A 21,554-nucleotide genomic window follows, 5' to 3' on the forward strand; every position below is an offset into this window, starting at 1 on the left:
AGGGCTTCCTAGTTTCAAAAATCCTAGCCCTAGGCCTAAGCCTAACAGTAACCCTGGGAAGGTAAATCAGCCTGGTGTTAGGCTTCTTGCCAAGGAAAAAGCCGTGAAAGCAGCCATGTTGTGGCACTTTTGCACTCCCTTTTGGATGCCTTTCACAGCTCCAGTGTGCCTGGAACTCAGGGCTTCCTGCTTTTAAAAATCCTAGCCCTAGGCCGAACCCCAACCCTAAGACGAGAAAGGCAAATCAGCCAGGAATTAGGCATGTCCCCCAGGAAAAAGCTGTGGAGGCAGGCATGTTGTGCTACTTTTGCGCTCTTCTTGGCTAGTCCTTCGCAGCTGCTGTGTTCTTGCAACTCAGGGCTTTCTGGTTAATAGAGCCCTTACCCTAGGCGTAACTCAAACCTTAAGCCTAGGAAGGAAAATCAGCCTATGGTTCGGGATGGTCTCATGGAAATATCAGTGGTGGCAGCCAAGTTGCGTCACTTTTGCGCTCCCCTTGGGATGCCTTTCGCAGCTGCAGTGTGCCTGGAGCCCAGGGCTTCCTGGTTTTAAAAGTCCTAGGCCTAAGCCTAACAGTAACCCTAGGAAGGTAAATCAGCCGGGTATTAGGGTTCTTCCTAAGGGAAAAGCCGTGAAAGCAGCCATGTTGTGGCACTTCTGCACTCCCTTTGGGATGCCTTTGGCAGATGAAGTAAGCCTGGAACTCAGGGCTTCCTGGTTAAAGAAATCCAAGCCCTAGGCTGAACCCTAACCCTAACCCTAGGCAGATAAATCAGCCTAGGTATAGGGATGGTGCCAAGGAAAAAGCTGTGAAAGCTGCCATGTTGTTGCACTTTTGTACTCCCCTTGGGATGCCTTGAACAGCTGCAGTGTGCCTGGAGCCCAGGGCTTCCTAGTTTCAAAAATCCTAGCCCTAGGCCTAAGCCTAACAGTAACCCTGGGAAGGTAAATCAGCCTGGTGTTAGGCTTCTTGCCAAGGAAAAAGCCGTGAAAGCAGCCATGTTGTGGCACTTTTGCACTCCCTTTTGGATGCCTTTCACAGCTCCAGTTTGCCTGGAACTCAGGGCTTCCTGATTTTAAAAATCCTAGCCCTAGGCCGAACCCCAACCCTAAGACGAGAAAGGCAAATCAGCCAGGAATTAGGCATGTCCCCAAGGAAAAAGCTGTGGAGGCAGGCATGTTGTGCTACTTTTGCGCTCTTCTTGGCTAGTCCTTCGCAGCTGCTGTGTTCTTGCAACTCAGGGCTTTCTGGTTAATAGAGCCCTTACCCTAGGCGTAACTCAAACCTTAAGCCTAGGAAGGAAAATCAGCCTATGGTTCGGGATGGTCTCATGGAAATATCAGTGGTGGCAGCCAAGTTGCGTCACTTTTGCGCTCCCCTTGGGATGCCTTTCGCAGCTGCAGTGTGCCTGGAGCCCAGGGCTTCCTGGTTTTAAAAGTCCTAGGCCTAAGCCTAACAGTAACCCTAGGAAGGTAAATCAGCCGGGTATTAGGGTTCTTCCTAAGGGAAAAGCCGTGAAAGCAGCCATGTTGTGGCACTTGTGCACTCCCTTTGGGATGCCTTTGGCAGATGAAGTAAGCCTGGAACTCAGGGCTTCCTGGTTAAAGAAATCCAAGCCCTAGGCTGAACCCTAACCCTAACCCTAGGCAGATAAATCAGCCTAGGTATAGGGATGGTGCCAAGGAAAAAGCTGTGAAAGCTGCCATGTTGTTGCACTTTTGTACTCCCCTTGGGATGCCTTGAACAGCTGCAGTGTGCCTGGAGCCCAGGGCTTCCTAGTTTCAAAAATCCTAGCCCTAGGCCTAAGCCTAACAGTAACCCTGGGAAGGTAAATCAGCCTGGTGTTAGGCTTCTTGCCAAGGAAAAAGCCGTGAAAGCAGCCATGTTGTGGCACTTTTGCACTCCCTTTTGGATGCCTTTCACAGCTCCAGTGTGCCTGGAACTCAGGGCTTCCTGATTTTAAAAATCCTAGCCCTAGGCCGAACCCCAACCCTAAGACGAGAAAGGCAAATCAGCCAGGAATTAGGCATGTCCCCCAGGAAAAAGCTGTGGAGGCAGGCATGTTGTGCTACTTTTGCGCTCTTCTTGGCTAGTCCTTCGCAGCTGCTGTGTTCTTGCAACTCAGGGCTTTCTGGTTAATAGAGCCCTTACCCTAGGCGTAACTCAAACCTTAAGCCTAGGAAGGAAAATCAGCCTATGGTTCGGGATGGTCTCATGGAAATATCAGTGGTGGCAGCCAAGTTGCGTCACTTTTGCGCTCCCCTTGGGATGCCTTTCGCAGCTGCAGTGTGCCTGGAGCCCAGGGCTTCCTGGTTTTAAAAGTCCTAGGCCTAAGCCTAACAGTAACCCTAGGAAGGTAAATCAGCCGGGTATTAGGGTTCTTCCTAAGGGAAAAGCCGTGAAAGCAGCCATGTTGTGGCACTTCTGCACTCCCTTTGGGATGCCTTTGGCAGATGAAGTAAGCCTGGAACTCAGGGCTTCCTGGTTAAAGAAATCCAAGCCCTAGGCTGAACCCTAACCCTAACCCTAGGCAGATAAATCAGCCTAGGTATAGGGATGGTGCCAAGGAAAAAGCTGTGAAAGCTGCCATGTTGTTGCACTTTTGTACTCCCCTTGGGATGCCTTGAACAGCTGCAGTGTGCCTGGAGCCCAGGGCTTCCTAGTTTCAAAAATCCTAGCCCTAGGCCTAAGCCTAACAGTAACCCTGGGAAGGTAAATCAGCCTGGTGTTAGGCTTCTTGCCAAGGAAAAAGCCGTGAAAGCAGCCATGTTGTGGCACTTTTGCACTCCCTTTTGGATGCCTTTCACAGCTCCAGTGTGCCTGGAACTCAGGGCTTCCTGATTTTAAAAATCCTAGCCCTAGGCCGAACCCCAACCCTAAGACGAGAAAGGCAAATCAGCCAGGAATTAGGCATGTCCCCAAGGAAAAAGCTGTGGAGGCAGGCATGTTGTGCTACTTTTGCGCTCTTCTTGGCTAGTCCTTCGCAGCTGCTGTGTTCTTGCAACTCAGGGCTTTCTGGTTAATAGAGCCCTTACCCTAGGCGTAACTCAAACCTTAAGCCTAGGAAGGAAAATCAGCCTATGGTTCGGGATGGTCTCATGGAAATATCAGTGGTGGCAGCCAAGTTGCGTCACTTTTGCGCTCCCCTTGGGATGCCTTTCGCAGCTGCAGTGTGCCTGGAGCCCAGGGCTTCCTGGTTTTAAAAGTCCTAGGCCTAAGCCTAACAGTAACCCTAGGAAGGTAAATCAGCCGGGTATTAGGGTTCTTCCTAAGGGAAAAGCCGTGAAAGCAGCCATGTTGTGGCACTTCTGCACTCCCTTTGGGATGCCTTTGGCAGATGAAGTAAGCCTGGAACTCAGGGCTTCCTGGTTAAAGAAATCCAAGCCCTAGGCTGAACCCTAACCCTAACCCTAGGCAGATAAATCAGCCTAGGTATAGGGATGGTGCCAAGGAAAAAGCTGTGAAAGCTGCCATGTTGTTGCACTTTTGTACTCCCCTTGGGATGCCTTGAACAGCTGCAGTGTGCCTGGAGCTAAGGGCTTCCTAGTTTTAAAAATCCTAGCCCTAGGCCTAAGCCTAACAGTAACCCTGGGAAGGTAAATCAGCCTGGTGTTAGGCTTCTTGCCAAGGAAAAAGCCGTGAAAGCAGCCATGTTGTGGCACTTTTGCACTCCCTTTTGGATGCCTTTCACAGCTCCAGTGTGCCTGGAACTCAGGGCTTCCTGATTTTAAAAATCCTAGCCCTAGGCCGAACCCCAACCCTAAGACGAGAAAGGCAAATCAGCCAGGAATTAGGCATGTCCCCAAGGAAAAAGCTGTGGAGGCAGGCATGTTGTGCTACTTTTGCGCTCTTCTTGGCTAGTCCTTCGCAGCTGCTGTGTTCTTGCAACTCAGGGCTTTCTGGTTAATAGAGCCCTTACCCTAGGCGTAACTCAAACCTTAAGCCTAGGAAGGAAAATCAGCCTATGGTTCGGGATGGTCTCATGGAAATATCAGTGGTGGCAGCCAAGTTGCGTCACTTTTGCGCTCCCCTTGGGATGCCTTTCGCAGCTGCAGTGTGCCTGGAGCCCAGGGCTTCCTGGTTTTAAAAGTCCTAGGCCTAAGCCTAACAGTAACCCTAGGAAGGTAAATCAGCCGGGTATTAGGGTTCTTCCTAAGGGAAAAGCCGTGAAAGCAGCCATGTTGTGGCACTTCTGCACTCCCTTTGGGATGCCTTTGGCAGATGAAGTAAGCCTGGAACTCAGGGCTTCCTGGTTAAAGAAATCCAAGCCCTAGGCTGAAGCCTAACCCTAACCCTAGGCAGATAAATCACCCTAGGTATAGGGATGGTGCCAAGGAAAAAGCTGTGAAAGCTGCCATGTTGTTGCACTTTTGTACTCCCCTTGGGATGCCTTGAACAGCTGCAGTGTGCCTGGAGCCCAGGGCTTCCTAGTTTCAAAAATCCTAGCCCTAGGCCTAAGCCTAACAGTAACCCTGGGAAGGTAAATCAGCCTGGTGTTAGGCTTCTTGCCAAGGAAAAAGCCGTGAAAGCAGCCATGTTGTGGCACTTTTGCACTCCCTTTTGGATGCCTTTCACAGCTCCAGTGTGCCTGGAACTCAGGGCTTCCTGATTTTAAAAATCCTAGCCCTAGGCCGAACCCCAACCCTAAGACGAGAAAGGCAAATCAGCCAGGAATTAGGCATGTCCCCAAGGAAAAAGCTGTGGAGGCAGGCATGTTGTGCTACTTTTGCGCTCTTCTTGGCTAGTCCTTCGCAGCTGCTGTGTTCTTGGAACTCAGGGCTTTCTGGTTAATAGAGCCCTTACCCTAGGCGTAACTCAAACCTTAAGCCTAGGAAGGAAAATCAGCCTATGGTTCGGGATGGTCTCATGGAAATATCAGTGGTGGCAGCCAAGTTGCGTCACTTTTGCGCTCCCCTTGGGATGCCTTTCGCAGCTGCAGTGTGCCTGGAGCCCAGGGCTTCCTGGTTTTAAAAGTCCTAGGCCTAAGCCTAACAGTAACCCTAGGAAGGTAAATCAGCCGGGTATTAGGGTTCTTCCTAAGGGAAAAGCCGTGAAAGCAGCCATGTTGTGGCACTTCTGCACTCCCTTTGGGATGCCTTTGGCAGATGAAGTAAGCCTGGAACTCAGGGCTTCCTGGTTAAAGAAATCCAAGCCCTAGGCTGAACCCTAACCCTAACCCTAGGCAGATAAATCAGCCTAGGTATAGGGATGGTGCCAAGGAAAAAGCTGTGAAAGCTGCCATGTTGTTGCACTTTTGTACTCCCCTTGGGATGCCTTGAACAGCTGCAGTGTGCCTGGAGCTAAGGGCTTCCTAGTTTTAAAAATCCTAGCCCTAGGCCTAAGCCTAACAGTAACCCTGGGAAGGGAAATCAGCCTGGTGTTAGGCTTCTTGCCAAGGAAAAAGCCGTGAAAGCAGCCATGTTGTGGCACTTTTGCACTCCCTTTTGGATGCCTTTCACAGCTCCAGTGTGCCTGGAACTCAGGGCTTCCTGATTTTAAAAATCCTAGCCCTAGGCCGAACCCCAACCCTAAGACGAGAAAGGCAAATCAGCCAGGAATTAGGCATGTCCCCAAGGAAAAAGCTGTGGAGGCAGGCATGTTGTGCTACTTTTGCGCTCTTCTTGGCTAGTCCTTCGCAGCTGCTGTGTTCTTGGAACTCAGGGCTTTCTGGTTAATAGAGCCCTTACCCTAGGCGTAACTCAAACCTTAAGCCTAGGAAGGAAAATCAGCCTATGGTTCGGGATGGTCTCATGGAAATATCAGTGGTGGCAGCCAAGTAGCGTCACTTTTGCGCTCCCCTTGGGATGCCTTTCGCAGCTGCAGTGTGCCTGGAGCCCAGGGCTTCCTGGTTTTAAAAGTCCTAGGCCTAAGCCTAACAGTAACCCTAGGAAGGTAAATCAGCCGGGTATTAGGGTTCTTCCTAAGGGAAAAGCCGTGAAAGCAGCCATGTTGTGGCACTTCTGCACTCCCTTTGGGATGCCTTTGGCAGATGAAGTAAGCCTGGAACTCAGGGCTTCCTGGTTAAAGAAATCCAAACCCTAGGCTGAAGCCTAACCCTAACCCTAGGCAGATAAATCAGCCTAGGTATAGGGATGGTGCCAAGGAAAAAGCTGTGAAAGCTGCCATGTTGTTGCACTTTTGTACTCCTCTTGGGATGCCTTGAACAGCTGCAGTGTGCCTGGAGCCCAGGGCTTCCTAGTTTCAAAAATCCTAGCCCTAGGCCTAAGCCTAACAGTAACCCTGGGAAGGTAAATCAGCCTGGTGTTAGGCTTCTTGCCAAGGAAAAAGCCGTGAAAGCAGCCATGTTGTGGCACTTTTGCACTCCCTTTTGGATGCCTTTCACAGCTCCAGTGTGCCTGGAACTCAGGGCTTCCTGATTTTAAAAATCCTAGCCCTAGGCCGAACCCCAACCCTAAGACGAGAAAGGCAAATCAGCCAGGAATTAGGCATGTCCCCAAGGAAAAAGCTGTGGAGGCAGGCATGTTGTGCTACTTTTGCGCTCTTCTTGGCTAGTCCTTCGCAGCTGCTGTGTTCTTGCAACTCAGGGCTTTCTGGTTAATAGAGCCCTTACCCTAGGCGTAACTCAAACCTTAAGCCTAGGAAGGAAAATCAGCCTATGGTTCGGGATGGTCTCATGGAAATATCAGTGGTGGCAGCCAAGTTGCGTCACTTTTGCGCTCCCCTTGGGATGCCTTTCGCAGCTGCAGTGTGCCTGGAGCCCAGGGCTTCCTGGTTTTAAAAGTCCTAGGCCTAAGCCTAACAGTAACCCTAGGAAGGTAAATCAGCCGGGTATTAGGGTTCTTCCTAAGGGAAAAGCCGTGAAAGCAGCCATGTTGTGGCACTTGTGCACTCCCTTTGGGATGCCTTTGGCACATGAAGTAAGCCTGGAACTCAGGGCTTCCTGGTTAAAGAAATCCAAGCCCTAGGCTGAACCCTAACCCTAACCCTAGGCAGATAAATCAGCCTAGGTATAGGGATGGTGCCAAGGAAAAAGCTGTGAAAGCTGCCATGTTGTTGCACTTTTGTACTCCCCTTGGGATGCCTTGAACAGCTGCAGTGTGCCTGGAGCCCAGGGCTTCCTAGTTTTAAAAATCCTAGCCCTAGGCCTAAGCCTAACAGTAACCCTGGGAAGGTAAATCAGCCTGGTGTTAGGCTTCTTGCCAAGGAAAAAGCCGTGAAAGCAGCCATGTTGTGGCACTTTTGCACTCCCTTTTGGATGCCTTTCACAGCTCCAGTGTGCCTGGAACTCAGGGCTTCCTGATTTTAAAAATCCTAGCCCTAGGCCGAACCCCAACCCTAAGACGAGAAAGGCAAATCAGCCAGGAATTAGGCATGTCCCCAAGGAAAAAGCTGTGGAGGCAGGCATGTTGTGCTACTTTTGCGCTCTTCTTGGCTAGTCCTTCGCAGCTGCTGTGTTCTTGCAACTCAGGGCTTTCTGGTTAATAGAACCCTTACCCTAGGCGTAACTCAAACCTTAAGCCTAGGAAGGAAAATCAGCCTATGGTTCGGGATGGTCTCATGGAAATATCAGTGGTGGCAGCCAAGTTGCGTCACTTTTGCGCTCCCCTTGGGATGCCTTTCGCAGCTGCAGTGTGCCTGGAGCCCAGGGCTTCCTGGTTTTAAAAGTCCTAGGCCTAAGCCTAACAGTAACCCTAGGAAGGTAAATCAGCCGGGTATTAGGGTTCTTCCTAAGGGAAAAGCCGTGAAAGCAGCCATGTTGTGGCACTTCTGCACTCCCTTTGGGATGCCTTTGGCAGATGAAGTAAGCCTGGAACTCAGGGCTTCCTGGTTAAAGAAATCCAAGCCCTAGGCTGAAGCCTAACCCTAACCCTAGGCAGATAAATCAGCCTAGGTATAGGGATGGTGCCAAGGAAAAAGCTGTGAAAGCTGCCATGTTGTTGCACTTTTGTACTCCCCTTGGGATGCCTTGAACAGCTGCAGTGTGCCTGGAGCCCAGGGCTTCCTAGTTTCAAAAATCCTAGCCCTAGGCCTAAGCCTAACAGTAACCCTGGGAAGGTAAATCAGCCTGGTGTTAGGCTTCTTGCCAAGGAAAAAGCCGTGAAAGCAGCCATGTTGTGGCACTTTTGCACTCCCTTTTGGATGCCTTTCACAGCTCCAGTGTGCCTGGAACTCAGGGCTTCCTGATTTTAAAAATCCTAGCCCTAGGCCGAACCCCAACCCTAAGACGAGAAAGGCAAATCAGCCAGGAATTAGGCATGTCCCCAAGGAAAAAGCTGTGGAGGCAGGCATGTTGTGCTACTTTTGCGCTCTTCTTGGCTAGTCCTTCGCAGCTGCTGTGTTCTTGGAACTCAGGGCTTTCTGGTTAATAGAGCCCTTACCCTAGGCGTAACTCAAACCTTAACCCTAGGAAGGAAAATCAGCCTATGGTTCGGGATGGTCTCATGGAAATATCAGTGGTGGCAGCCAAGTTGCGTCACTTTTGCGCTCCCCTTGGGATGCCTTTCGCAGCTGCAGTGTGCCTGGAGCCCAGGGCTTCCTGGTTTTAAAAGTCCTAGGCCTAAGCCTAACAGTAACCCTAGGAAGGTAAATCAGCCGGGTATTAGGGTTCTTCCTAAGGGAAAAGCCGTGAAAGCAGCCATGTTGTGGCACTTGTGCACTCCCTTTGGGATGCCTTTGGCACATGAAGTAAGCCTGGAACTCAGGGCTTCCTGGTTAAAGAAATCCAAGCCCTAGGCTGAACCCTAACCCTAACCCTAGGCAGATAAATCAGCCTAGGTATAGGGATGGTGCCAAGGAAAAAGCTGTGAAAGCTGCCATGTTGTTGCACTTTTGTACTCCCCTTGGGATGCCTTGAACAGCTGCAGTGTGCCTGGAGCCCAGGGCTTCCTAGTTTTAAAAATCCTAGCCCTAGGCCTAAGCCTAACAGTAACCCTGGGAAGGTAAATCAGCCTGGTGTTAGGCTTCTTGCCAAGGAAAAAGCCGTGAAAGCAGCCATGTTGTGGCACTTTTGCACTCCCTTTTGGATGCCTTTCACAGCTCCAGTGTGCCTGGAACTCAGGGCTTCCTGATTTTAAAAATCCTAGCCCTAGGCCGAACCCCAACCCTAAGACGAGAAAGGCAAATCAGCCAGGAATTAGGCATGTCCCCAAGGAAAAAGCTGTGGAGGCAGGCATGTTGTGCTACTTTTGCGCTCTTCTTGGCTAGTCCTTCGCAGCTGCTGTGTTCTTGGAACTCAGGGCTTTCTGGTTAATAGAGCCCTTACCCTAGGCGTAACTCAAACCTTAAGCCTAGGAAGGAAAATCAGCCTATGGTTCGGGATGGTCTCATGGAAATATCAGTGGTGGCAGCCAAGTTGCGTCACTTTTGCGCTCCCCTTGGGATGCCTTTCGCAGCTGCAGTGTGCCTGGAGCCCAGGGCTTCCTGGTTTTAAAAGTCCTAGGCCTAAGCCTAACAGTAACCCTAGGAAGGTAAATCAGCCGGGTATTAGGGTTCTTCCTAAGGGAAAAGCCGTGAAAGCAGCCATGTTGTGGCACTTCTGCACTCCCTTTGGGATGCCTTTGGCAGATGAAGTAAGCCTGGAACTCAGGGCTTCCTGGTTAAAGAAATCCAAGCCCTAGGCTGAACCCTAACCCTAACCCTAGGCAGATAAATCAGCCTAGGTATAGGGATGGTGCCAAGGAAAAAGCTGTGAAAGCTGCCATGTTGTTGCACTTTTGTACTCCCCTTGGGATGCCTTGAACAGCTGCAGTGTGCCTGGAGCCCAGGGCTTCCTAGTTTCAAAAATCCTAGCCCTAGGCCTAAGCCTAACAGTAACCCTGGGAAGGCAAATCAGCCTGGTGTTAGGCTTCTTGCCAAGGAAAAAGCCGTGAAAGCAGCCATGTTGTGGCACTTTTGCACTCCCTTTTGGATGCCTTTCACAGCTCCAGTGTGCCTGGAACTCAGGGCTTCCTGATTTTAAAAATCCTAGCCCTAGGCCGAACCCCAACCCTAAGACGAGAAAGGCAAATCAGCCAGGAATTAGGCATGTCCCCAAGGAAAAAGCTGTGGAGGCAGGCATGTTGTGCTACTTTTGCGCTCTTCTTGGCTAGTCCTTCGCAGCTGCTGTGTTCTTGCAACTCAGGGCTTTCTGGTTAATAGAGCCCTTACCCTAGGCGTAACTCAAACCCTAAGCCTAGGAAGGAAAATCAGCCTATGGTTCGGGATGGTCTCATGGAAATATCAGTGGTGGCAGCCAAGTTGCGTCACTTTTGCGCTCCCCTTGGGATGCCTTTCGCAGCTGCAGTGTGCCTGGAGCCCAGGGCTTCCTGGTTTTAAAAGTCCTAGGCCTAAGCCTAACAGTAACCCTAGGAAGGTAAATCAGCCGGGTATTAGGGTTCTTCCTAAGGGAAAAGCCGTGAAAGCAGCCATGTTGTGGCACTTCTGCACTCCCTTTGGGATGCCTTTGGCAGATGAAGTAAGCCTGGAACTCAGGGCTTCCTGGTTAAAGAAATCCAAGCCCTAGGCTGAACCCTAACCCTAACCCTAGGCAGATAAATCAGCCTAGGTATAGGGATGGTGCCAAGGAAAAAGCTGTGAAAGCTGCCATGTTGTTGCACTTTTGTACTCCCCTTGGGATGCCTTGAACAGCTGCAGTGTGCCTGGAGCCCAGGGCTTCCTAGTTTCAAAAATCCTAGCCCTAGGCCTAAGCCTAACAGTAACCCTGGGAAAGTAAATCAGCCTGGTGTTAGGCTTCTTGCCAAGGAAAAAGCCGTGAAAGCTGCCATGTTGTGGCACTTTTGCACTCCCTTTTGGATGCCTTTCACAGCTCCAGTGTGCCTGGAACTCAGGGCTTCCTGATTTTAAAAATCCTAGCCCTAGGCCGAACCCCAACCCTAAGACGAGAAAGGCAAATCAGCCAGGAATTAGGCATGTCCCCAAGGAAAAAGCTGTGGAGGCAGGCATGTTGTGCTACTTTTGCGCTCTTCTTGGCTAGTCCTTCGCAGCTGCTGTGTTCTTGCAACTCAGGGCTTTCTGGTTAATAGAACCCTTACCCTAGGCGTAACTCAAACCTTAACCCTAGGAAGGAAAATCAGCCTATGGTTCGGGATGGTCTCATGGAAATATCAGTGGTGGCAGCCAAGTTGCGTCACTTTTGCGCTCCCCTTGGGATGCCTTTCGCAGCTGCAGTGTGCCTGGAGCCCAGGGCTTTCTGGTTTTAAAAGTCCTAGGCCTAAGCCTAACAGTAACCCTAGGAAGGTAAATCAGCCGGGTATTAGGGTTCTTCCTAAGGGAAAAGCCGTGAAAGCAGCCATGTTGTGGCACTTCTGCACTCCCTTTGGGATGCCTTTGGCACATGAAGTAAGCCTGGAACTCAGGGCTTCCTGGTTAAAGAAATCCAAGCCCTAGGCTGAACCCTAACCCTAACCCTAGGCAGATAAATCAGCCTAGGTATAGGGATGGTGCCAAGGAAAAAGCTGTGAAAGCTGCCATGTTGTTGCACTTTTGTACTCCCCTTGGGATGCCTTGAACAGCTGCAGTGTGCCTGGAGCCCAGGGCTTCCTAGTTTCAAAAATCCTAGCCCTAGGCCTAAGCCTAACAGTAACCCTGGGAAGGTAAATCAGCCTGGTGTTAGGCTTCTTGCCAAGGAAAAAGCCGTGAAAGCAGCCATGTTGTGGCACTTTTGCACTCCCTTTTGGATGCCTTTCACAGCTCCAGTGTGCCTGGAACTCAGGGCTTCCTGATTTTAAAAATCCTAGCCCTAGGCCGAACCCCAACCCTAAGACGAGAAAGGCAAATCAGCCAGGAATTAGGCATGTCCCCAAGGAAAAAGCTGTGGAGGCAGGCATGTTGTGCTACTTTTGCGCTCTTCTTGGCTAGTCCTTCGCAGCTGCTGTGTTCTTGGAACTCAGGGCTTTCTGGTTAATAGAGCCCTTACCCTAGGCGTAACTCAAACCTTAAGCCTAGGAAGGAAAATCAGCCTATGGTTCGGGATGGTCTCATGGAAATATCAGTGGTGGCAGCCAAGTTGCGTCACTTTTGCGCTCCCCTTGGGATGCCTTTCGCAGCTGCAGTGTGCCTGGAGCCCAGGGCTTCCTGGTTTTAAAAGTCCTAGGCCTAAGCCTAACAGTAACCCTAGGAAGGTAAATCAGCCGGGTATTAGGGTTCTTCCTAAGGGAAAAGCCGTGAAAGCAGCCATGTTGTGGCACTTCTGCACTCCCTTTGGGATGCCTTTGGCACATGAAGTAAGCCTGGAACTCAGGGCTTCCTGGTTAAAGAAATCCAAGCCCTAGGCTGAACCCTAACCCTAACCCTAGGCAGATAAATCAGCCTAGGTATAGGGATGGTGCCAAGGAAAAAGCTGTGAAAGCTGCCATGTTGTTGCACTTTTGTACTCCCCTTGGGATGCCTTGAACAGCTGCAGTGTGCCTGGAGCCCAGGGCTTCCTAGTTTCAAAAATCCTAGCCCTAGGCCTAAGCCTAACAGTAACCCTGGGAAGGTAAATCAGCCTGGTGTTAGGCTTCTTGCCAAGGAAAAAGCCGTGAAAGCAGCCATGTTGTGGCACTTTTGCACTCCCTTTTGGATGCCTTTCACAGCTCCAGTGTGCCTGGAACTCAGGGCTTCCTGATTTTAAAAATCCTAGCCCTAGGCCGAACCCCAACCCTAAGACGAGAAAGGCAAATCAGCCAGGAATTAGGCATGTCCCCAAGGAAAAAGCTGTGGAGGCAGGCATGTTGTGCTACTTTTGCGCTCTTCTTGGCTAGTCCTTCGCAGCTGCTGTGTTCTTGCAACTCAGGGCTTTCTGGTTAATAGAGCCCTTACCCTAGGCGTAACTCAAACCTTAAGCCTAGGAAGGAAAATCAGCCTATGGTTCGGGATGGTCTCATGGAAATATCAGTGGTGGCAGCCAAGTTGCGTCACTTTTGCGCTCCCCTTGGGATGCCTTTCGCAGCTGCAGTGTGCCTGGAGCCCAGGGCTTCCTGGTTTTAAAAGTCCTAGGCCTAAGCCTAACAGTAACCCTAGGAAGGTAAATCAGCCGGGTATTAGGGTTCTTCCTAAGGGAAAAGCCGTGAAAGCAGCCATGTTGTGGCACTTCTGCACTCCCTTTGGGATGCCTTTGGCAGATGAAGTAAGCCTGGAACTCAGGGCTTCCTGGTTAAAGAAATCCAAGCCCTAGGCTGAACCCTAACCCTAACCCTAGGCAGATAAATCAGCCTAGGTATAGGGATGGTGCCAAGGAAAAAGCTGTGAAAGCTGCCATGTTGTTGCACTTTTGTACTCCCCTTGGGATGCCTTGAACAGCTGCAGTGTGCCTGGAGCCCAGGGCTTCCTAGTTTCAAAAATCCTAGCCCTAGGCCTAAGCCTAACAGTAACCCTGGGAAGGCAAATCAGCCTGGTGTTAGGCTTCTTGCCAAGGAAAAAGCCGTGAAAGCAGCCATGTTGTGGCACTTTTGCACTCCCTTTTGGATGCCTTTCACAGCTCCAGTGTGCCTGGAACTCAGGGCTTCCTGATTTTAAAAATCCTAGCCCTAGGCCGAACCCCAACCCTAAGACGAGAAAGGCAAATCAGCCAGGAATTAGGCATGTCCCCAAGGAAAAAGCTGTGGAGGCAGGCATGTTGTGCTACTTTTGCGCTCTTCTTGGCTAGTCCTTCGCAGCTGCTGTGTTCTTGCAACTCAGGGCTTTCTGGTTAATAGAGCCCTTACCCTAGGCGTAACTCAAACCTTAAGCCTAGGAAGGAAAATCAGCCTATGGTTCGGGATGGTCTCATGGAAATATCAGTGGTGGCAGCCAAGTTGCGTCACTTTTGCGCTCCCCTTGGGATGCCTTTCGCAGCTGCAGTGTGCCTGGAGCCCAGGGCTTCCTGGTTTTAAAAGTCCTAGGCCTAAGCCTAACAGTAACCCTAGGAAGGTAAATCAGCCGGGTATTAGGGTTCTTCCTAAGGGAAAAGCCGTGAAAGCAGCCATGTTGTGGCACTTCTGCACTCCCTTTGGGATGCCTTTGGCAGATGAAGTAAGCCTGGAACTCAGGGCTTCCTGGTTAAAGAAATCCAAGCCCTAGGCTGAACCCTAACCCTAACCCTAGGCAGATAAATCAGCCTAGGTATAGGGATGGTGCCAAGGAAAAAGCTGTGAAAGCTGCCATGTTGTTGCACTTTTGTACTCCCCTTGGGATGCCTTGAACAGCTGCAGTGTGCCTGGAGCCCAGGGCTTCCTAGTTTCAAAAATCCTAGCCCTAGGCCTAAGCCTAACAGTAACCCTGGGAAGGTAAATCAGCCTGGTGTTAGGCTTCTTGCCAAGGAAAAAGCCGTGAAAGCAGCCATGTTGTGGCACTTTTGCACTCCCTTTTGGATGCCTTTCACAGCTCCAGTGTGCCTGGAACTCAGGGCTTCCTGATTTTAAAAATCCTAGCCCTAGGCCGAACCCCAGCCCTAAGACGAGAAAGGCAAATCAGCCAGGAATTAGGCATGTCCCCAAGGAAAAAGCTGTGGAGGCAGGCATGTTGTGCTACTTTTGCGCTCTTCTTGGCTAGTCCTTCGCAGCTGCTGTGTTCTTGGAACTCAGGGCTTTCTGGTTAATAGAGCCCTTACCCTAGGCGTAACTCAAACCTTAAGCCTAGGAAGGAAAATCAGCCTATGGTTCGGGATGGTCTCATGGAAATATCAGTGGTGGCAGCCAAGTTGCGTCACTTTTGCGCTCCCCTTGGGATGCCTTTCGCAGCTGCAGTGTGCCTGGAGCCCAGGGCTTCCTGGTTTTAAAAGTCCTAGGCCTAAGCCTAACAGTAACCCTAGGAAGGTAAATCAGCCGGGTATTAGGGTTCTTCCTAAGGGAAAAGCCGTGAAAGCAGCCATGTTGTGGCACTTCTGCACTCCCTTTGGGATGCCTTTGGCAGATGAAGTAAGCCTGGAACTCAGGGCTTCCTGGTTAAAGAAATCCAAGCCCTAGGCTGAACCCTAACCCTAACCCTAGGCAGATAAATCAGCCTAGGTATAGGGATGGTGCCAAGGAAAAAGCTGTGAAAGCTGCCATGTTGTTGCACTTTTGTACTCCCCTTGGGATGCCTTGAACAGCTGCAGTGTGCCTGGAGCCCAGGGCTTCCTAGTTTTAAAAATCCTAGCCCTAGGCCTAAGCCTAACAGTAACCCTGGGAAGGTAAATCAGCCTGGTGTTAGGCTTCTTGCCAAGGAAAAAGCCGTGAAAGCAGCCATGTTGTGGCACTTTTGCACTCCCTTTTGGATGCCTTTCACAGCTCCAGTGTGCCTGGAACTCAGGGCTTCCTGATTTTAAAAATCCTAGCCCTAGGCCGAACCCCAACCCTAAGACGAGAAAGGCAATTCAGCCAGGAATTAGGCATGTCCCCAAGGAAAAAGCTGTGGAGGCAGGCATGTTGTGCTACTTTTGCGCTCTTCTTGGCTAGTCCTTCGCAGCTGCTGTGTTCTTGGAACTCAGGGCTTTCTGGTTAATAGAGCCCTTACCCTAGGCGTAACTCAAACCTTAACCCTAGGAAGGAAAATCAGCCTATGGTTCGGGATGGTCTCATGGAAATATCAGTGGTGGCAGCCAAGTTGCGTCACTTTTGCGCTCCCCTTGGGATGCCTTTCGCAGCTGCAGTGTGCCTGGAGCCCAGGGCTTCCTGGTTTTAAAAGTCCTAGGCCTAAGCCTAACAGTAACCCTAGGAAGGTAAATCAGCCGGGTATTAGGGTTCTTCCTAAGGGAAAAGCCGTGAAAGCAGCCATGTTGTGGCACTTCTGCACTCCCTTTGGGATGCCTTTGGCACATGAAGTAAGCCTGGAACTCAGGGCTTCCTGGTTAAAGAAATCCAAGCCCTAGGCTGAACCCTAACCCTAACCCTAGGCAGATAAATCAGCCTAGGTATAGGGATGGTGCCAAGGAAAAAGCTGTGAAAGCTGCCATGTTGTTGCACTTTTGTACTCCCCTTGGGATGCCTTGAACAGCTGCAGTGTGCCTGGAGCCCAGGGCTTCCTAGTTTCAAAAATCCTAGCCCTAGGCCTAAGCCTAACAGTAACCCTGGGAAGGTAAATCAGCCTGGTGTTAGGCTTCTTGCCAAGGAAAAAGCCGTGAAAGCAGCCATGTTGTGGCACTTTTGCACTCCCTTTTGGATGCCTTTCACAGCTCCAGTGTGCCTGGAACTCAGGGCTTCCTGATTTTAAAAATCCTAGCCCTAGGCCGAACCCCAACCCTAAGACGAGAAAGGCAAATCAGCCAGGAATTAGGCATGTCCCCAAGGAAAAAGCTGTGGAGGCAGGCATGTTGTGCTACTTTTGCGCTCTTCTTGGCTAGTCCTTCGCAGCTGCTGTGTTCTTGGAACTCAGGGCTTTCTGGTTAATAGAGCCCTTACCCTAGGCGTAACTCAAACCTTAAGCCTAGGAAGGAAAATCAGCCTATGGTTCGGGATGGTCTCATGGAAATATCAGTGGTGGCAGCCAAGTTGCGTCACTTTTGCGCTCCCCTTGGGATGCCTTTCGCAGCTGCAGTGTGCCTGGAGCCCAGGGCTTCCTGGTTTTAAAAGTCCTAGGCCTAAGCCTAACAGTAACCCTAGGAAGGTAAATCAGCCGGGTATTAGGGTTCTTCCTAAGGGAAAAGCCGTGAAAGCAGCCATGTTGTGGCACTTCTGCACTCCCTTTGGGATGCCTTTGGCACATGAAGTAAGCCTGGAACTCAGGGCTTCCTGGTTAAAGAAATCCAAGCCCTAGGCTGAACCCTAACCCTAACCCTAGGCAGATAAATCAGCCTAGGTATAGGGATGGTGCCAAGGAAAAAGCTGTGAAAGCTGCCATGTTGTTGCACTTTTGTACTCCCCTTGGGATGCCTTGAACAGCTGCAGTGTGCCTGGAGCCCAGGGCTTCCTAGTTTCAAAAATCCTAGCCCTAGGCCTAAGCCTAACAGTAACCCTGGGAAGGTAAATCAGCCTGGTGTTAGGCTTCTTGCCAAGGAAAAAGCCGTGAAAGCAGCCATGTTGTGGCACTTTTGCACTCCCTTTTGGATGCCTTTCACAGCTCCAGTGTGCCTGGAACTCAGGGCTTCCTGATTTTAAAAATCCTAGCCCTAGGCCGAACCCCAACCCTAAGACGAGAAAGGCAAATCAGCCAGGAATTAGGCATGTCCCCAAGGAAAAAGCTGTGGAGGCAGGCATGTTGTGCTACTTTTGCGCTCTTCTTGGCTAGTCCTTCGCAGCTGCTGTGTTCTTGCAACTCAGGGCTTTCTGGTTAATAGAGCCCTTACCCTAGGCGTAACTCAAACCTTAAGCCTAGGAAGGAAAATCAGCCTATGGTTCGGGATGGTCTCATGGAAATATCAGTGGTGGCAGCCAAGTTGCGTCACTTTTGCGCTCCCCTTGGGATGCCTTTCGCAGCTGCAGTGTGCCTGGAGCCCAGGGCTTCCTGGTTTTAAAAGTCCTAGGCCTAAGCCTAACAGTAACCCTAGGAAGGTAAATCAGCCGGGTATTAGGGTTCTTCCTAAGGGAAAAGCCGTGAAAGCAGCCATGTTGTGGCACTTCTGCACTCCCTTTGGGATGCCTTTGGCAGATGAAGTAAGCCTGGAACTCAGGGCTTCCTGGTTAAAGAAATCCAAGCCCTAGGCTGAACCCTAACCCTAACCCTAGGCAGATAAATCAGCCTAGGTATAGGGATGGTGCCAAGGAAAAAGCTGTGAAAGCTGCCATGTTGTTGCACTTTTGTACTCCCCTTGGGATGCCTTGAACAGCTGCAGTGTGCCTGGAGCCCAGGGCTTCCTAGTTTCAAAAATCCTAGCCCTAGGCCTAAGCCTAACAGTAACCCTGGGAAGGCAAATCAGCCTGGTGTTAGGCTTCTTGCCAAGGAAAAAGCCGTGAAAGCAGCCATGTTGTGGCACTTTTGCACTCCCTTTTGGATGCCTTTCACAGCTCCAGTGTGCCTGGAACTCAGGGCTTCCTGATTTTAAAAATCCTAGCCCTAGGCCGAACCCCAACCCTAAGACGAGAAAGGCAAATCAGCCAGGAATTAGGCATGTCCCCAAGGAAAAAGCTGTGGAGGCAGGCATGTTGTGCTACTTTTGCGCTCTTCTTGGCTAGTCCTTCGCAGCTGCTGTGTTCTTGCAACTCAGGGCTTTCTGGTTAATAGAGCCCTTACCCTAGGCGTAACTCAAACCTTAAGCCTAGGAAGGAAAATCAGCCTATGGTTCGGGATGGTCTCATGGAAATATCAGTGGTGGCAGCCAAGTTGCGTCACTTTTGCGCTCCCCTTGGGATGCCTTTCGCAGCTGCAGTGTGCCTGGAGCCCAGGGCTTCCTGGTTTTAAAAGTCCTAGGCCTAAGCCTAACAGTAACCCTAGGAAGGTAAATCAGCCGGGTATTAGGGTTCTTCCTAAGGGAAAAGCCGTGAAAGCAGCCATGTTGTGGCACTTCTGCACTCCCTTTGGGATGCCTTTGGCAGATGAAGTAAGCCTGGAACTCAGGGCTTCCTGGTTAAAGAAATCCAAGCCCTAGGCTGAACCCTAACCCTAACCCTAGGCAGATAAATCAGCCTAGGTATAGGGATGGTGCCAAGGAAAAAGCTGTGAAAGCTGCCATGTTGTTGCACTTTTGTACTCCCCTTGGGATGCCTTGAACAGCTGCAGTGTGCCTGGAGCCCAGGGCTTCCTAGTTTCAAAAATCCTAGCCCTAGGCCTAAGCCTAACAGTAACCCTGGGAAGGCAAATCAGCCTGGTGTTAGGCTTCTTGCCAAGGAAAAAGCCGTGAAAGCAGCCATGTTGTGGCACTTTTGCACTCCCTTTTGGATGCCTTTCACAGCTCCAGTGTGCCTGGAACTCAGGGCTTCCTGATTTTAAAAATCCTAGCCCTAGGCCGAACCCCAACCCTAAGACGAGAAAGGCAAATCAGCCAGGAATTAGGCATGTCCCCAAGGAAAAAGCTGTGGAGGCAGGCATGTTGTGCTACTTTTGCGCTCTTCTTGGCTAGTCCTTCGCAGCTGCTGTGTTCTTGCAACTCAGGGCTTTCTGGTTAATAGAGCCCTTACCCTAGGCGTAACTCAAACCTTAAGCCTAGGAAGGAAAATCAGCCTATGGTTCGGGATGGTCTCATGGAAATATCAGTGGTGGCAGCCAAGTTGCGTCACTTTTGCGCTCCCCTTGGGATGCCTTTCGCAGCTGCAGTGTGCCTGGAGCCCAGGGCTTCCTGGTTTTAAAAGTCCTAGGCCTAAGCCTAACAGTAACCCTAGGAAGGTAAATCAGCCGGGTATTAGGGTTCTTCCTAAGGGAAAAGCCGTGAAAGCAGCCATGTTGTGGCACTTCTGCACTCCCTTTGGGATGCCTTTGGCAGATGAAGTAAGCCTGGAACTCAGGGCTTCCTGGTTAAAGAAATCCAAGCCCTAGGCTGAACCCTAACCCTAACCCTAGGCAGATAAATCAGCCTAGGTATAGGGATGGTGCCAAGGAAAAAGCTGTGAAAGCTGCCATGTTGTTGCACTTTTGTACTCCCCTTGGGATGCCTTGAACAGCTGCAGTGTGCCTGGAGCCCAGGGCTTCCTAGTTTCAAAAATCCTAGCCCTAGGCCTAAGCCTAACAGTAACCCTGGGAAGGTAAATCAGCCTGGTGTTAGGCTTCTTGCCAAGGAAAAAGCCGTGAAAGCAGCCATGTTGTGGCACTTTTGCACTCCCTTTTGGATGCCTTTCACAGCTCCAGTGTGCCTGGAACTCAGGGCTTCCTGATTTTAAAAATCCTAGCCCTAGGCCGAACCCCAGCCCTAAGACGAGAAAGGCAAATCAGCCAGGAATTAGGCATGTCCCCAAGGAAAAAGCTGTGGAGGCAGGCATGTTGTGCTACTTTTGCGCTCTTCTTGGCTAGTCCTTCGCAGCTGCTGTGTTCTTGGAACTCAGGGCTTTCTGGTTAATAGAGCCCTTACCCTAGGCGTAACTCAAACCTTAAGCCTAGGAAGGAAAATCAGCCTATGGTTCGGGATGGTCTCATGGAAATATCAGTGGTGGCAGCCAAGTTGCGTCACTTTTGCGCTCCCCTTGGGATGCCTTTCGCAGCTGCAGTGTGCCTGGAGCCCAGGGCTTCCTGGTTTTAAAAGTCCTAGGCCTAAGCCTAACAGTAACCCTAGGAAGGTAAATCAGCCGGGTATTAGGGTTCTTCCTAAGGGAAAAGCCGTGAAAGCAGCCATGTTGTGGCACTTCTGCACTCCCTTTGGGATGCCTTTGGCAGATGAAGTAAGCCTGGAACTCAGGGCTTCCTGGTTAAAGAAATCCAAGCCCTAGGCTGAACCCTAACCCTAACCCTAGGCAGATAAATCAGCCTAGGTATAGGGATGGTGCCAAGGAAAAAGCTGTGAAAGCTGCCATGTTGTTGCACTTTTGTACTCCCCTTGGGATGCCTTGAACAGCTGCAGTGTGCCTGGAGCTAAGGGCTTCCTAGTTTTAAAAATCCTAGCCCTAGGCCTAAGCCTAACAGTAACCCTGGGAAAGTAAATCAGCCTGGTGTTAGGCTTCTTGCCAAGGAAAAAGCCGTGAAAGCTGCCATGTTGTGGCACTTTTGCACTCCCTTTTGGATGCCTTTCACAGCTCCAGTGTGCCTGGAACTCAGGGCTTCCTGATTTTAAAAATCCTAGCCCTAGGCCGAACCCCAACCCTAAGACGAGAAAGGCAAATCAGCCAGGAATTAGGCATGTCCCCAAGGAAAAAGCTGTGGAGGCAGGCATGTTGTGCTACTTTTGCGCTCTTCTTGGCTAGTCCTTCGCAGCTGCTGTGTTCTTGCAACTCAGGGCTTTCTGGTTAATAGAGCCCTTACCCTAGGCGTAACTCAAACCTTAACCCTAGGAAGGAAAATCAGCCTATGGTTCGGGATGGTCTCATGGAAATATCAGTGGTGGCAGCCAAGTTGCGTCACTTTTGCGCTCCCCTTGGGATGCCTTTCGCAGCTGCAGTGTGCCTGGAGCCCAGGGCTTCCTGGTTTTAAAAGTCCTAGGCCTAAGCCTAACAGTAACCCTAGGAAGGTAAATCAGCCGGGTATTAGGGTTCTTCCTAAGGGAAAAGCCGTGAAAGCAGCCATGTTGTGGCACTTCTGCACTCCCTTTGGGATGCCTTTGGCAGATGAAGTAAGCCTGGAACTCAGGGCTTCCTGGTTAAAGAAATCCAAGCCCTAGGCTGAACCCTAACCCTAACCCTAGGCAGATAAATCAGCCTAGGTATAGGGATGGTGCCAAGGAAAAAGCTGTGAAAGCTGCCATGTTGTTGCACTTTTGTACTCCCCTTGGGATGCCTTGAACAGCTGCAGTGTGCCTGGAGCCCAGGGCTTCCTAGTTTCAAAAATCCTAGCCCTAGGCCTAAGCCTAACAGTAACCCTAGGAAGGTAAATCAGGCTGGTGTTAGGCTTCTTGCCAAGGAAAAAGCCGTGAAAGCAGCCATGTTGTGGCACTTTTGCACTCCCTTTTGGATGCCTTTCACAGCTCCAGTGTGCCTGGAACTCAGGGCTTCCTGATTTTAAAAATCCTAGCCCTAGGCCGAACCCCAACCCTAAGACGAGAAAGGCAATTCAGCCAGGAATTAGGCATGTCCCCAAGGAAAAAGCTGTGGAGGCAGGCATGTTGTGCTACTTTTGTGCTCTTCTTGGCTAGTCCTTCGCAGCT

This window comes from Ammospiza nelsoni, unplaced genomic scaffold, assembly GCF_027579445.1.
Source record: "Ammospiza nelsoni isolate bAmmNel1 unplaced genomic scaffold, bAmmNel1.pri scaffold_55, whole genome shotgun sequence".
Classification (NCBI taxonomy): domain Eukaryota; kingdom Metazoa; phylum Chordata; class Aves; order Passeriformes; family Passerellidae; genus Ammospiza; species Ammospiza nelsoni.